Source organism: Ambystoma mexicanum, chromosome 9 (genome assembly GCF_040938575.1).
Source record: "Ambystoma mexicanum isolate Mex_15411 chromosome 9, UKY_AmexF1_1, whole genome shotgun sequence".
Taxonomy (NCBI): Eukaryota; Metazoa; Chordata; class Amphibia; order Caudata; family Ambystomatidae; genus Ambystoma; species Ambystoma mexicanum.
Window position 1 is genome coordinate 614,233,226 of NC_090931.1, and position 17,503 is coordinate 614,250,728.

The window sequence follows — 17,503 nt, forward strand, 5'->3', positions numbered from 1 at the left end:
ATTAACCACATTGAGAGTTCGCAGCCATTGCTTTTTGCTCACTGTACCTTCACAGATGGGAAATATCCATTTGCATATCAGTCTTTGTCCCACCCACGAGGGCAGTCCAGCACCGAAATGCTATGGCAATTCCTCTCTGAACAAGAGTACCATCAGCAACCCCATACACGTGTTTCAGCCTTGTTGGGCATCATCAGTGAGGTGAAGCTGAGCCTCTCTAAGCACAGTGAGCAGGAAGTCCACGTCTGGTTGCCCCCAGGTAACCTAGGGTGACCAACCCCAAGTTCCTTTCAAAAATACAAAAAAGGTAGCAGGCGCCCCTCTCTCGAAAGAACAAGGCATGATAACCTGTTCAGTGGTTATTAACCACATTGAGAGTTCACAGCCATTGCTTTTTGCTCACTGTACCTTCACAGATGGGAAATATCCATTTGCATATCAGTCTTTGTCCCACCCACGAGGGCAGTCCAGCACCGAAATGCTATGGCAATTCCTCTCTGAACAAGAGTACCATCAGCAACCCCAGACGTGGTCTCCCTCTCACTGTGCTTAGAGAGGCATCAGCTTCACCTCACTGATGATCCCCAACAAGGGTGAAACAAGGGTGAAACACGTGTATGGGGTTGCTGGTGGTACTCTCGTTCAGGTTGGAATTGCCATTGCATTTCGGTGCTGGACTGCCCCTGGGCAGGACAAAGACTGATATGCAAATGGATATTTCCCATCTGTGAAAGGCACAGTGAGTAAAAGCAGTGGCTGCGAACTCTCAAGTGGTTAATAACCACTGAACAGGTTATCAGTCCTTGTTCTGCCGAGAGAGGGGCGCCCGCTACCTTTGCAAACTAAATTTCAAGGAACCTGGGATTGGTAACCGTAGGTCTCCTGGGGGCAACCAGACGTGGTCTCCCTCTCACTGTGCTTAGAGAGGCATCAGCTTCACCTCACTGATGATCCCCAACAAGGGTGAAACACGTGTATGGGGTTGCTGGTGGTACTCTCGTTCAGGTTGGAATTGCCATTGCATTTCGGTGCTGGACTGCCCCTGGGCAGGACAAAGACTGATATGCAAATGGATATTTCCCATCTGTGAAAGGCACAGTGAGTAAAAGCAGTGGCTGCGAACTCTCAAGTGGTTAATAACCACTGAACAGGTTATCAGGCCTTGTTCTGTCGAGAGAGGGGCGCCCGCTACCTTTGCAAACTAAATGGTCCAAGTGTGTTTTATTGCCTTCCTGAGTCCAAGACCTTTTAGTGCGTGTAATAGGAGGAATAATTCTGAGGTCCTTACACGTGTCTGAAAAGCAAAACACAGGTGGAGCTTGATGTTTCAGGGCCTGTTCAGGAGAACGTGCCCTGATCAGCCAATCATCCAGGTAGGGGGTAGACGTGAATCTCCCCTCCCCCTCTCCTGAGACGCGCTAAAACCACCATCATCAACTTGGTGAAAACCCTCGGGCAGAAGTCAGCCCAAATGGCAGAACTCGAAACTGATAATGAGAACCGCCAACAGCCAACATCAGGTACTTTGTGCCTGTGATGGATTGACACATGAAAGTAAGCATCCTGAAAGTCCAATGATACTATCCAGTCCTGAAGCTGGAGAACCTGAAGGATCTAAGAAAGGGTAACCATCTTGAACTTGTTCTTCCTGAGGAACTTGTTCAAGTCTCTTCAGTTCCAAAACCTCCAATCTTCTGGGGTATTAGAAAGAAAGGGGAGTACCAACCATTATTGCTCTCCGCTAAAGGTATCGGTTCTACAGCACCTTTCGCCAGCAGAGTAAACATTTCCTGCATAAGGAGCATATCTGGAACTTTGAAAGCTGTTCCCCGGTGAATGACCCGAGGCATTTTTTGAAAGGGAAGGCAGTAACCCTTGGCAACTGTTTCCACTGTCCATGCATCTGAAGTTATACCCTGCCATTCTTTCAGATGCTGTGGGAGTATGCCTCCCACCTGGGTATTGTTGAGTAAGGCGTGAGAGGTTTTGAGGCCGCTGATGCAACAGCTGAGGGTAAAGCAGCCGATGCCTAGCCGGTCTTTGCACCTCTTTCCCGTCCAACACTGGGGAATCTTCTCTGACCTCTTTGATTCTACAGTCCTCTCCCTCTTCCAACTGAAGAGCGATAGTGAAAGGACCTGTCCCTCCAAGCTGTACCAGTGAAGTGAGATTGTCGAGGATGTCTGGTTGGAGCGCCAAAGGATTTGGCTGCTGCTTTCGAGGTCTGCAGCTTCTCCAGGCTCCTGTCAGCCTGGCTGCCAAATAAATGTGTGCCGTCAAAGGGCATGTTAAGTCTAGACTGCACATCTGGAGCAAAACCCGATTTTGGCAGCCAAGTAAATCTGTGCATTACAGTGCTAGACGCCATAGCTCTGCTGGTACTGTGAGAAGAGTCGAGACCCATCTGGAGGGATTCACACATTGCATCTTTCCTATCCTTGACGATGTTTAATAAGCCGTCTCATTCTTCCCCATCGTTATGCAATCCCATAAGGTGAAGGTGAACTTGGCCAGTGCAAACGTGGCATTTGCCGATTTAAGGGCCATACTCCCCGCAGAGAAAACCTTTCTAGCCAAAGCGTCCTAAAGCTTGTCATAACGTAGTTCGGTATGCATTTTGGTTGGATGTAGAAGTGGCAGCCTGAACTACCAAACTTTCGGGAGTTGGCTGCTTTGTTAGAGAGTAAGGGTCATTGCTTGACACGCTGTACTAGTCAGCTTTTTGTTCACTGCTGGAAATAATTCTAGCATCTCTCAAATGGCATCGCCTCTCCTTTGTGAAGCTACATGGAAAGGAAGAACAGGGTCCTTCTGGGGTCCCTTACTAAAATATCAGGGAGGTCACCCTGCAGTGGTGCAGCCTTTTCCATCCCAGATATTCTAAGACCCTGGACGTCAGCTGTCTGTAAAATCCATCGGTACAGTAAGAAGGATCTGGTCTGCCAACTATATCTAGGGAAGTATCCAAACCACTTGCAGATTGAAGGATTTCATGAAGGTCTTATTATTGAGTCCTCTTAGATTAAGGCCTCTGGAAAATGTGTCCCATATTTTAACACATAAGGACGCAAGTCATCCGAAGATGGCTCATCACCTTCATAAATTGAGGAGACTTTAAAAAAAAAAAAAAAGTCTTAGGCATTGGGGTGAAAGTATTCTCGACTTCCTTCAAGGGTTTAGCCAAGGGCATTGAAATTGCTTTGACAGCTGTGGCGTTGAGGCTATTTTAGTCGACTGAGTCTTTCTGCGCCAATGGAGTAGATTATTTTGGCTTGGAAGGAGTCTTCTCTGCTCGAGGAAACCTTCGAGGGCTCCCAAGGAGTTTTGTCCTGGACACACAGGCCCGAAGGCACACCAGGTTTGTCCTTTGCCTTTTCTCACTCAGCCGGTGAGGCCTATTTGGTCGGGCACAAGACCTGTTGCGGGGAGGAACTAGAGGACGAAGACGGCAATCTGTGGCGCCTATTCTTCGACCATCATGATGATAAGTGGTGCGAGTGTGAGCCACTGCGTGATCTGGACCTTCTAGCTTTCTTCAGACGAGAGGAACACTTTTTTCAAAAGGGTTGTCAAGGGGATTTATGAGACCTACCTGCAGCTAACTTCCCTCTACGCTCTTCCAGGACTTTCGGTGTCATCGATGGGCAGGACCCATACTCCAATGTTAAATGAGTGGATCCAAAACACCACAGACACACCCGATGGGGGTCCAATAAGGGACCTTTTCACCACACAGTCACAACATTTTTTGAACCCCGATCTCGGAATCAAAGATGCAAATGAGGATGTCATCTTTTTCACTAAATAAGAAAGGTTTCTTGACAAGGAAATGAAGTGCAGCGATATTCTGAAATGATAGCTCATGCAGAAAAACGTAACTGAAGCCAGCGTCGCTGCATGCGCTAGATACCATCGCTGACGTCAACACAGATGGAGGGCCCTCGAGGGACGAGTCAACAAGCATCGGCGCGCAGCGCCCCATGCTGAAAAATATTTTCTGAAGCAGCTAAAGCTGGATATGGCGATACCATAAAACGAGGATACGTGGGATGACACAATCCATTCGAAGGAGTCAATTTGCTCATTCGTCAATGGACAAGACCATGCCTCCGTCAGGGCGGAAATAATGGGTAGAGCAGTGGGTGGTTCAGGGTTTTCTTTTATCAAAACCCCCATGCGCCCTTTAAACTTGCATGATCTCGTCTAGTACTTCCCGTCCATGTACCGTTAACATATTACCCACTGTGCCCGTTGGATCAAAAAATTCATGCCACTGAATGCAGGAATTGCTGAGCTAGAGGTCAATAGGTCAGTTGACTAGATTTTCTACAGATGTCACTTTTGGAGTGTCCAACTATACATTCCGTACTCAAGTGGTGGATGTAGATGTCTCAGTAATGGAGTGCGGCACAATTCTTGTATCCCCTGCTGTCCTTTCATAGGCGCTGTGATGGGTGAAGCAGAGTTCATAAAATTTTCTGCGTGATATCAGCAATTGACCTCTAAAGAGCCTCCAATGTAGATCTATCCGATGGCTCAGTGTCCCCAGTTGGCATTCCTGTACTTTCTGGCTGTCATTTTTTGGGAGGGTGGAGGATTTCCCCCCCCCCCCCTCCCACTCCCCTGGTACTTAACAGGAGATAGAATGGCAGCGGAGTTAACAATCAACGTTCTCACAATTCTCTCGATTCAGCTAATTACCTCGAGCGTCCCAGGTCCTCTAGGGCAAACAGCCAAACCAAAACCCATGTGGGGAGTTAAGAAGGGATTGCAAACCCAGTAATAACGGTGCAGCATCAGAGGGCGACTCAAGTTGGGTTGATCCATGTCTCCGAGGGTCTGTGGCAGTCTGTAGCGGGGCGATTGGGGACTCAAGCTCTCCTTGGTCTTCCCCTCCCCACTGCCAGGGTGTTGGTAGAGGCCCTATCCTCTAGCGTGTGGCTCCTAAGTGCCCACATTATAGTAGTTTGAGAGTATTGTAGAGTTGTTTTAGCTGGTCTAGCCAGACACAGTGGGGGGAGGAGGCCCAGATCAACTTGCAGCCTTTGTCACATTTTTTACAGCCTTTTGTTTAGATTTTGACATCATTGTCACTAGGCGTAAGGGGAAGAAACAATGAGGTAAGAGATTTTCTATAACCAAGGTTCCTGGTGCTTAATGTCCTTAGAAATCTGTCAAAAAGAGGGTGCAGCCGAGACCGTGACCAGAAATTATGTCACCGGTATTATCTATATTGTCGGTGACAAGTCGCTAGAAGTAATCTGCAGAAATATACAAGTGCGTGCAGTATATGCATTATGCACTATGTGGTATATATATTCACCTACTAATGAATCCGCACTCGGAACATGCAGCTCGGAGACTAGCCACTTACTGCGTTTTAGCTCCATCTCTGTAACCGCTATCGTTGAGCTGTAAGCAGGCAGCAGTGAGCTCCACAGACTACAGGAAGCCGTTGGAGAATACATGTGAGGCATGCAAACACTCCGCTCCGGGTGTCCAAGCTGCAGAACAGCAGTGGCTGCAGGATCGCAGTGAGACTACAGTTAGCACAGACGATACTCAACACTTTGAAAGGGTACCGCATACTTATCGGTCCAGGTTGTCGGTCCCTCGCTGCAAATCCGAGAGATCAGAGGAAAGAACCTCTGGATGCTACTTGCAGCATAGCTACATGTCAAGCCGCACCTCAAAGGTCACTGTATCAGAGCCCGCTTCCGGCAACGCCTACCACATCTGTATATTAAATATATGACTTTGAATGTGCAATTTCTATCTTTATAAACGGATAAAGGGAACCCTGTACTATATTTAGGCAATGTTTTTAACCGACAAAAACCTGGTTATTACAGCTTTGAGGGACCTTAAAGGTGCTTTGGAAACCTTGATCGAATCAAAAGGGACACTCTGTATTGGTTTATCACTTGTGGTGACTTCAAGTTAAAGATAGAAAATGGACCCCCCACCAAACTGAGGATCAAGCACTAAAAAAAAGTATTTAAAAAAAATGTATTTGGTGCATATTGTCAATACAAACCTGCTGAACATTTAGTTACAAAGTAAAATTCAAACAGAATACTCATTTAAGTAGGGCTTTTGCAAATATCTTCAGTAAATAAAATTGACAAATATAATTGAAGTATTTAAGAGATGAGAGAGAAGAGATGGCATGCACAGCTTCTTTCCACACACAGTATGCCACTGCAGAAGTAACAATAGTTTCAGCCCCAAACATCATACTCCAAAATTGTTTGCATTCAATAGATCTGATATCCAAGACAAGCTCACAGTAGCCTCTCATATAACAGCTCATAAGTGAGGGACACAAGGTATGCAGGTGTCAGGCAGTCTCAATCTCCATTTTGCAAAGACGACAGATCCTATTGTTACGTACCAATTTGGTCCATCGCCCAGTATGTTCCCTAGACTGAAGAATATTAAAACGCAAGCATGTAATGAATCTAGGAATATTTTACGAACATAGTACAGTCAGATAAATTAGAGCGATGATTGCGTCAGAAGCTCCGAGTACTGTAAGTTTCATATATTAGCTTATTAAATGGTCGATATCAGATATAAAATCAAAATCATTAATTTTCTTCTTTAAAATATTACATAAGTTAGGCATTAAAATCAATTCAAGCTCTACATCAAGCTTGTTCAAATGATTAATAGCTGTTGCTCTTAATGGAGTTAAAAATAGATTTGTGCCAGTCTGTCGATAAAATCTGGTAAGGTAACAAAAAATATTCACACTAGGGGGGACATGTAAATATCCCCAAAAGTTGTAAGCGTTGGAGAAGCCACAGAGCGTGAATAGAGGGGACACTGAACTTGCAACTTTGTGCCTACACAGGGACAGAGGGCACTCGGGGAATAGTTAAAAATTGTACCCTCACATTTTTCTATCCACCTTAGCATAGGCTCATGGAGGACTGCCAAACCATAAATGATCCCCGGTAAAATACTAGTTCAGGAAATAGAGGCTAGTCCCTCAATATTAGGCCACCCCCTACTGTTGATAAAACGTCTTAATACTATCCATTTATTCTAGATTTTTGTCTTCACAATGTCTCCATAATAGTTCTTTGTCGGTTTACTAGTGATAGGAGCACCCAGATAGATATAGCTATCAACAAATTCAAGGCGAGAGTCATTCGGTATTTGTGAATTCACCCGATTGGTTTTCTGGTATCATCACTGATGTTTTGGAGCAGAGAGAGATCAGAAAATACGGCTGTGTGGGGTCGATGCCCCAGCTGTCCAATTTAGACCAACGTCTGGAACGAGACAGTGTTAAAAGGCTTTGGTGGAATCCACACAGCAAATATATAAATTGCTGGCAATGTCATTAAGAAACAATGTTATAATAGCGTGTAGTGGGCTTGTGTTGTGAAGTGTACTATGGCCTTTCCGAACTCCAGTTTGAAACGGGGAAAAGTAGGTTAACTGAAAGGGCCTACTTCGAGAGCTTCTTAGAGAGGATAGTAAAAAAGATTTTTGAGCCAATATCTTGCATGGCTAGTAATCTGTAATCACTAGGATTAGTCTGATCCCCCTTCTTAAAGATGAGTATAAGTATTGATTTCCTCCAACTTTTCAGGGATCAACCCTGATTTCAATATCCTAAAATACAATTTCTCCAATATAAAGGACCAGAAGGGAGTATTATCCTTGAATATAATATTGGACAGCATTACCGGGCCAGGTGCCCGGGAACTGTTCAAGGACTATTATTCCAATATCCTCTGCTTCAAAACCAGTAATGGTGTCAGGGGTAGGTGTATAATTTCTCAATAGACGTGTGACTATAGAAAAGTGTTGAAATAGCTTCAGACCAAGTGTGCATGCTGATGGGATTAAGCTCCATTTCACAGTGGCCATCTAAGAATATTCTAACCATATTCCAAAACTTTCTATTATCATTGCTTTGAAGGAGTCTAAATACCAGCTTCCAGTTGCCACATATCTGATAGAGGATTTGTAGTTACGCAACAAGTTTTTGTACTTAGTTGAGCGATGGGTTAATAAGATCTTTTCTTTTTCTTTGTAATGCCCAGAGTTGGTTCATTGTAATGCCCAAAATTGCCTACTCTAGGTCCGGTTAATTTCACTCCAAATAATACAATTTCCCTGTATATTAGCAGTGGCACATGCATTAATGTAGCGTAGGATTCTGTGTGTGGTAGACCAGCTAAAGATGGCATGGACACTAAGTGAAATAAATGTATTTAAATTAATGCAGTAATCCCAGGTGGTTCTATCAACCAGGATATAATCAATGCATGAGGATCAAGCCCCATTACTCCAGGTCGGTCTGGGAGCACCATTATTATTTTTGCTACTTAAGCAAAAGTCAGCTTTCAAATATTTGATTCCAATTAGATCCCACATTATATGCAGTCAGCTTTCCCTTGCCACACTGAGTAACTGTATCCTCCGATATGGTAGATACAGTGCATCAGTTTAGGAGCATTAAGATCTACACCAACCACAATTTTGACATTCGGGCATAATTCAATTTTTCAAGAATTTACTCAATGTTATTAATAATTTCATTGGTGAAAATTCCCCCTGGTGGGTTGTAAATTTTTATAATTAGGGTCTTTGCAGTTCCGTCCAATAGTGTTGCAGCAATAATAAAAGGAGGTGGTTTTTGCATTGAATGCTGCTAGCGAGTATTTGACCTGGGCTCCGATAGCCAACCCTCCTTGAGGTCGACCTTTATCTCCTTTAATTGCATGGGAATAGAGTACATCATATCCATCAATTTTAAAAATGCTTCGGTGGACCAGGTTTCCTGTAACAACAATGTCACGCTTCCCGATGTATTGGATCCCCAATAGATGTAAAAGGAATGATCTGAAACCACGAGTATTCCACCACATCCAGAGGACGGACCCAGCATTGTGCAGAGCTCAGTTTCCCTTAATAAGTGACTGACCGATCCCACACCCACATTTATTAACAGCAGTCCCATGATCACTGTTAGTAGCAAGCTCCCCCTCCAAGACCATTATCTTATATTATCGGTGGTCCCTGTTCCCTGCGTTCGCTTCCATTCGTAGGTGTAGTGAGGCAGAAGCCCAGAGACTTCAGGATATCCATACATGTATATTAGCTCTGCCACGGCTGCGGAGGTGCTTCAATGAATACCCAATTTTCTGCAGAGTCCCATTTATGTAGTTTAATTCTACGCAAACCGCTGCTGCAAATAGTTGACAGACATGGCAATGATTTCCACATACAAACAAGAGTGCAACAATTAAGAAAAGGGCTATCATTTGTAGAGGAGATTTCTTTCAGCTTTAACAGTGTGCGCAAATTGGAATATAGCTGTATTTCTGACTATGACCAACAACCAAGTCTTTATGAGGGTTCTTCAGAAAAGAAGGGCGACACATAGGAGTCTTGTACAATAAGTCGTTATGGGTCCCAGATGTAGTGATAAAGGCACCTGAGGATTACCATTTGTGATGCTCCTAGACTTTGAACCGGTACATCTTGATACAGCTTGGATACTGGTCAACATATCTCGAGGTCGTGCCAATTTGTCAATCGGACCTTTCAGTGAAACCTTCGTTGTGGTGCCCTCCCCCTGCTTATTTTGCAATACAGTAGTTCCTGGAGGGTGAGTACACCTTACGCGTACAGGATTACTTAGAGTAAGTTCAGTGGTTGAATTATTCAGAAATGCCTTGAGCCCTCTCTGAGGTTCATAATATGCTTGCACTTGTTTTCAGTATGTTCAGTCTGGGAGCTATCAATCATTGATATTTCATTGCAAAGGGCCTTGATGACGTCCTCCTCAGTAGTCACAGCTATGTTTAGGGAGTCTATGGCATTGTTGGCTTCCAGAGCTTCCTCCTCCGAGATGTAAAGAGTCAGCACTACCAGAGGGATTGTTATGTTCATTTGAGAGGGTCTTCAATTCCTTTTCATAAATTGCTGATCGAATATGGGCATGCTGGGGCATAAGATAGTATTGAGATCATGGTTAGTGTGTTTTTGCACATATTGTTCCTCAGCATACTTGAGCATAAGCTCGGCAGTGCCTCCAATCGTGCAAGAATATAGTACGCTATATGTGGTACGAGGTGGGTCACTGAGTAATGTATCACAGTAGTTTCAAGTGAGGCGAAGGCAGCCTCTTCGCTGCTATCCTCAAATGAATTCATAGAGGTTGAGACCAATCTTCGAGGTTAGGAGTTGCTGACGGGTTTGCAGCAAGTGTTTGACTACTAGTGTTGCAGGCCATGTCCATTCCCAGGGCTTTTCTTTTTAGATTGGTGCAAAGGTTGAGTAATGAGCCAGTGTAGTCCTTAGAGGTAAAAATATATAAAAAAAACTGTTATTGGGTTTTTACTAATTAAGGGAGTTGTAGCTACAAGTGTAGTATCAATCCCTGGTTGACCAGACAATGGAGCCAGAGTATTAGCTTTATTAGTATTTGAACCACCTACTTGCGGGATACCACCCACACGATTAAGGTATTTGAAGGGCTAGAATTCAATCCACTACAACATGAACTGCTGACAATGGACATTAAGTCTTTGTACAGCAGTATCCCACAGGATGCAGCTATTGACTGCATTAGGGAATGTCTCACAAGTGACCAAGGTGACCATTGCACTTTGTAAGAATTGTTTTATGCTCAATAATCAAACATGCTTACAAACCAAGGGAACAGCTATAGGTGTGGCTTTCGCACCCAGCCTTGAAATCCTATATTACCGTCAAGTATGAGAGTGACTATTTTCTCAAATCTGAACAGGTGGAAGAAACACGTGATACACTGGTAAAGTATATAGACTATGATCTTTGTCTGGGCAGGAACAAAGGAGGAGCTACAAACATTCTGGGAATGGATTAACTCTTGCAGTGAACATATCCAATTTACGATGGCGCATATTAACTCGAAGATCAACTTTCTGAACCTCATTATTCGACACAATGAAGGAACACTAGAATGCGACTTAAATTGCAAAACAACGTATCGCAACACCTTACTTCACTGTGCGAGTAATCACCCGACCCACACCAAAGAAAAACTTGCCATACGGACAATTTCTGCGTATATGTAGGAATTGCATCTCATTGGCAGACTATTTCAGACATGCAGAAACTTTGTCCACACGTCTAAGATCACGGGGTTAGCCGAAAAGGCAATTGGATCATGCAAAGAAACAGGCCAGATTCACCAACCGGTAGAGTTTGCTCCAACCAGATCAGGAAATTACCACCACTACCAGTGATAGTGCGACATGTGTCAGCACACATGGGATTCACACTTTCCAATTTAAGAAAATCATACAGAAATACTGGCCGTTAGCCAAATTGAACTTGTCTGATGACCCTATACCATGGTTTGCATACAAAACGGGCAAAGAACATTCGGGAGCACTTAGTATAATCCTATAGCGGCAGTATACCTCCAACATTGGTCTCTGGAACCTAGGCCAACTCAAAGGACATTATCCATGCAGAAGCTGTGTAGCACGTCAATTTACTGTGAAAATGCAATCATTCCTGATAGGGACCAAACAATCACAAACTGTAAAACTAGCCAAGCTAGCTATTGAATACAGTATGTGTGGTTTAAGCTATATAGGACAAACAACGGGTACAGCCAACACATGGATATCTGAGCATCGATCAAAAATCAACTATAAGAAACTCACAGTCCCCCTTGTAAACTACTACTTGGAAGCAAATCACACACCATATATCATCTTATGGTGGGTGGTAGAAAAAGTTAAAGAAGTTGCAAACATCCAGAAAAGCTTGCTTGAAATGGAGTCTCACTGGATACCTATAAACAGGGTCTAAATGAGATCTTCCGGCCGGTCACACATGGAAATAACACTGCTCAACAGACTCCCCTCAGAGACCCTCAAACCATCACCTAAGGACCTGGTCCAACGTATTGCAGTTTTTAAGTGAACATCTGCTAGGGAACAATAACAGCTAACACAGCATAGATGTCAAAAGAAAGCATGCGTATGGAACAAACATCGAGGAGATTGTCATTGTTTGCTTAACACCTGGGAAGGTATTCTTCAGAATAGCCAACTGTATACATGTCTAATAATTACGAACATGAACACATTTAGACCTGGGCGAGAGACCCCAGTAACATCTCTGTCCGGGACCGTCCTTCCAGAGTATCCGAATAGGAGGACAGACCACATACCCCATGACATGACCCCTGGTGTCACAACTATAAGACTTGCCCATGGTACAAGGTGAGGGCTGCGATTGCAAAGTAGCAGAAGGACCACACACTTGTACACAATACAGGACCATGAAGTCCATAAAGTTAACAATAAGGAGATAACTCGGGTCAACAATGCAAATGTGCACCCGCAGCATGTCACCAAATTCAGAGTATTTACTTGAAGATGGCAGAACGCCAAAACGCAGACACCCACATAGACGAGACGCTAAGTGATCAATATGATAACCGATGCCTGCAACAATGCAGTGACTTTACAACAACGCCATGTTTTTTTATACCTGGATGGAAAACAGGAATATGATGATTTCTTTGATTCAAGATCATTACTAATAAGGAGGCAGTACGGGGTGCCTGTGCTAGTAAGCCCAAGTAGCAAGTAAATAACTACAAGCACGAAGTTGAAACGGGTGGACCTGCATTACGTGGAACCGCAAAGAGACGCGAGTGGAGCAAAGGACCGACATTGCCTGGTTACTATGACAACAATGTCTGCAGTAACGCGGCCGACTGACAGCAGTGTCTTAAGGCCCGTGCTCCATGACAATGATACAAAACAAACCGAGTCCCGCTGAGCAGCGCTCTGCAGCCACAAGCGAACACCGGGGGGCTGAGGAAGCAACTCAGAGGACACAACAGGTAAGTGCAGTACAAGCAACTATTCCAACAACACTGTAGGTACCCTAGCCAAGGGAAAGTCACACAAATCTGACATTGGCACACTGGTAATGATAGATGCACATAATTAAATACAGGGAGACATGCAGTATTTCCCAACGATAAGCCTTCTAACCCTCGGCAACGCAGTGGCCATGCAAGATGCATAACTCGCATGAGCATAATCCCTGTTCTTACAGACACAAAGGAGGGGACCCTCCAGAAGATACCACAAATTAGACATTAGATACAAGCGGGCTGGACAGACGGCACGGATCAGAAGGAAACAGCAGGTATGCCCAGCCATATGTAGTGCACATTTCAGGGCTTCCCAGAGGAAGGGCTCCAAAATACTATCCTCCCTGTGGAAGACTATATAGAGGAGACCATTTATACATGCAGATACAAAAAGCAACACAAAAAGGAGGTAGCCATTTGATCATGATGTAAATGTAAAGTTATTATACTTAGATCAGAACACAAATAACGGAGGCTTATCCGTTCATTGATTCTGATCCACCACAAAGGATCACAAGATGACTAAAGAAGGGGCTTTGATGACCTGAACACCATACCTCAGAGCAGCAAGATATATTAAGGCAGGACATTGCAAACACCTCCTGTGACGCAAAACAGCTGCGGGTGGCCCTCCACTGTCCGTGCTGGTTCAAGGAATGGGATAGAGCACCGGCATGTAAATAGACCACTGGTGGCCAGAGGTGTTTTGAATAGGTTTGGAGTGCGTAGGGCTTCCAGGCACATTATGTAGTATATCTCCACTTATACACTGTATAAGTCTTTTACAGGGTCTTCAACACGGAACCCTGACAAAGACAGCAATTAAGCACCCACAGACCGCCGAAACGTGATGCTTTTTGGAGACATTTTGATCAGGAGTTAACAGCTCCGAGACACTAAATTAGATGTGTTCCCTATCTTTTTCAAATTGGCTAAACAACGACCCCGACAACCCCGTTCCACCAAATACAGGCACAATACAGGACCAATGAATAACCCCGAAAACTTCTCTTGCCATAACAAAGGCAGAGTATAAGTCTCAACAATCTCTCCGACTAGTCCCAGAGGATTCTTGTTCAACAACCAGCGGCACAAAATAAGGCCAAAAGCTTCCAATACTTGTATAATTTATTGTTTGAGATTGGAGGATAGGAAAGAAGTAGACGTGGCCGAAGAAAATGGCCTCAATTTAAAGTAAAAGCCGGTAAGAATTATTATTTACCCATATAAGGGAACAGATTGAAACAAGAAAACAGTCTTCTTTCTGTTTCCACTATTTTCTTAATTTTTCTATTTTATCTTTTTTACACAAGTCTATTATGTATCACTGTACTGCCATATCTTAATTCAATGTGATTATATTGATCTATCGATGAATATCTACGAGTAACATTTCTACGTCATTATGTGTAATTGATTATTTGTGGAGTAAATGTCACTATTTTAAGTCCAGGTAAAAAAAACTTGCTTTTACTATATTTCAAAAACCAATGTTAAAACAACATTTGACCTTTCTTGATTTGAACTTGGGGGCTATGAATACATGCTGTACTACTTATTTGCATACATCACTATGATGTTTCATCAACTTTGTCTCGCAAAGCCTCACTTTCTACTTCAATAACTCACACACTCAGGATACTTTGAGTTTCAAGAAGCACAGGGTGTCACACGACAGCTCTTGGTGAAAAGGACCAGTGGAAGGTACACTAATAATTAAACCTGAGATCTTCGATTCAGAAGAGCCAGCAGTATGACTAAAACAGCCCATGTGGACGGGCCGCTTTTGAAACAGATTCCCTTGAGAAAAAACAGAGGTACACCCTAACGTTAATGTTGAGTAATGAACCACTGTTGTCCATTGAGGTAAAACTATATGAAATAATATTGTGTTTGCTAATTAAGGGAGTTGTAGCTACAAGTGTAGTGTCAATCCCTGTGACCAGACAATGGAGCCAGAGTATTAGCTTTATTAGTATTTGGAGCCATATCCCAAAATCCAGTGATTTTTTCTGTAAAGAGATGTTGGTATTGCTTTCCAGTTTGCCTTTCTTTGCACAAGGCGTACGATTGGTTCTTACATTATTGATTTTTACTGTAAGCACAGCCCACAGCTGTTGGGAAAAACCGAATAGGTTTAGTAAAAAAACAGTGAATAATGGAGAAGGTAAATATCTTCTCATTTTCAGATGAGCATTATAAGAAGCTCCTGGAAACTCCAGCACTATTAATGCTCCTACAATAATAACTACAACTAGTGGTCAAGCTGACCTTGAGAAACTAACAAAAAATGAAAAAAACTTACCAGGACTGAGCTTCATGTTAAGTTTATGCTTGAGTATCTCAAGGCGGGTATTATTCCTGAGGGACTACAGATCAAGAACATCCAGAGAATATTTGTTGACAACCCCAAATTTCAGAAGACCTTATAGAAACGGCAGAGGAAGAGAAAAAACCAGGCGGAAGAGCTGGCAGACCTGGAGAAGCTGTTTCTAGAGAACAAGAACATTAAGGATGGTAAGAAATAACTGGAGGATCTCGAGCAAGAGATCCAGAAATTCAAGCAGCTTAAAATTGATCGAAACATTCTTAAATTACAAAAAGATGTCGCTAATTATCAGGAATATAAAACTTACCCTTTTCTAAGAGAAGGTTTTTTTTACAGATCCGGTATTTGGACAGACGCCCAGTAGAAACAATAAATATGTTTCTTTTTCTAACACATCAGGTTCTCTAGCAGATCAGGCCCATCCCTGATCAACCAACAGGGCCCCAGTACTAACAACCAAGCAAGAGGCCAGCAACAACAGGGTTTTCAGGGACGAAACCAAAGGGGACTTCTGCGACAGAGCCCAGGAATGAGGACCAGACAATGGTACCAGAATCAATAAGGGATCAGGATACGATACCTATTTTCAATTTATCTACCATTGTTCTGAGCCATACAGAACTGGCCTTACTGTCGAAAGGTTTATATTTTGTACCAGTGGTGAAAGCAGATCACTTTACCACGGAACTTGAACTGCACAGATTTTATAGAAACATTCATCTGAAATATTTTCAAACCTTCTTTCCCAAGAATTGTGGTGCAGTGGAAAGAGACCCAGGTGAAAAAACTCAGTGTGATTGGATTGAGGGTTAAATCCACCTTTAATCCACCTACGCACGCCTGAGACATTTGAGAACAGAGTGACCTGTGAGGTCATGAAGATGATTGATAAGAAAAACTATGCTCAGGACAACTTGACTAGACCAGAAAGAGCTAGCTAGAAAAAACTGACACCCCAGGTATCACGATTAAACCTGCAGATAAAGGGGGCGGAAGCGTGACTATGCAGACTAGTGATTATGATGCAGAATGCGTACGTCTTCTGGGAGATGAGGAATCATACACCAAATTAGAGTGTGACCCAACTGTGAGATTACAAGAGGAGGTGAAAAGCCTCATGTTGCACACAGAAAATGAATTGTGGATATGCCAAGAAGAAAGTTGTGTTCAAATAAAGTGCATCCAAAACTGGCAGCCTTTTACATTTTACCCAAGATGCATAAACATCTTAGGAAGCCGCCTGGTAGACCCATTGACTCGCTATTAGAGCCTATTTCCATTTATGTGGAATACTTCCTAAAACCATTTGTAGAGAAAATGCCTTCTTAAATAGACTCGACTGCAATGATCAAAATCACACAGAGCCTAGAGATATCAGGGGACTTCCTTGAAACAATGGATGTGGAGTCCTTATACACCTCGATTCTACAGATTAACAAGTTACTCTCTCACCTGGTAACGTTCTTTCGATGGGATGGTCCGACGACGTATTCCATATCTAGGACCGTAATCACCACAGCTGTGCTGCTTCGGAAAATCTTTCGGCGTCCTGCGTCGACGTCGATACGCAGTCCTCGAGGGCCTCCGTCGAGCCGACGTCACAGGATGTTATAAGTAGGACGCACGACGCCCATTGCCTCAGTTGTAGTTTTTTCCCAGAACGTGTGGCACCAATCTACTGCCAATATGACCACAGAAAGCCTTGCGGAAACGTAAGCTGCAATCACATAAGTAATTCTGTAGCAGGGAAGGCAGGGAGGGAGCGATATGGAATACGTCGTCGGACCAACCCATCGAAAGAACGTTACCAGGTAAGAGAGTAACTTGTTATTCGAGGGTATTGGGTCCTCCAACATATTCCATATCTATGACAGACTCCCAAAGCAGTAACAACGTAAGGAGGTGGGAAAAGAATTTAGAATATACAAATTTAGAATGCCCAATCAAATTGCAGATAAAGGGCCACCTTGCCAAAGGCCAGATCCTGCCCATGGATAGGATCAAGGGAGTAGTGACGTACAAAAGTATGGACCGAAGCCCAAGTGGCTGCATCACCGATGTTACGAATAGGAACACCCCTCTGCAGGGCAGTAGAGGCAGCCATACCCCTAGTCGAATGGGCCCATAAGCCTACAGGAGGATCCTTACCAGCCAGGTGGTAACATTCAGAAATTGCCAAGATAATCCACCTAGACAAAGTCTGCTTAGTCACAGCTTGTCCCAAACGCCTTCCAGTGTAACCAATAAAGAGCTGATCGTCCAGT

At 43.6% G+C, this 17,503-nt stretch overlaps 1 protein-coding gene across 1 annotated transcript in view; it reads right to left on the minus strand.

Moving 5' to 3' along the window:
• TAOK1 (TAO kinase 1) overlaps nt 1-17,503 on the minus strand; it is a 1,754,180-nt gene that overhangs the window by 1,444,410 nt on the left and 292,267 nt on the right. The window lies entirely within an intron of this gene.